A 254-nucleotide genomic window follows, 5' to 3' on the forward strand; every position below is an offset into this window, starting at 1 on the left:
ACAGAGGTGACAGCATGGAGATAGAGATGGTGAGGGGTACAGAGGTGAGGGGTACAGAGGTGACAGCATGGAGATAGAGATGGTGAGGGGTACAGAGGTGAGGGGTACAGAGGTGACAGCATGGAGATAGAGATGGTGAGGGGTACAGAGGTGAGGGGTACAGAGGTGACAGCATGGAGATAGAGATGGTGAGGGGTACAGAGGTGAGGGGTACAGAGGTGACAGCATGGAGATAGAGATGGTGAGGGGTACAG

Source organism: Oncorhynchus masou, unplaced genomic scaffold (assembly GCF_036934945.1).
Source record: "Oncorhynchus masou masou isolate Uvic2021 unplaced genomic scaffold, UVic_Omas_1.1 unplaced_scaffold_661, whole genome shotgun sequence".
NCBI classification, from domain to species: domain Eukaryota; kingdom Metazoa; phylum Chordata; class Actinopteri; order Salmoniformes; family Salmonidae; genus Oncorhynchus; species Oncorhynchus masou.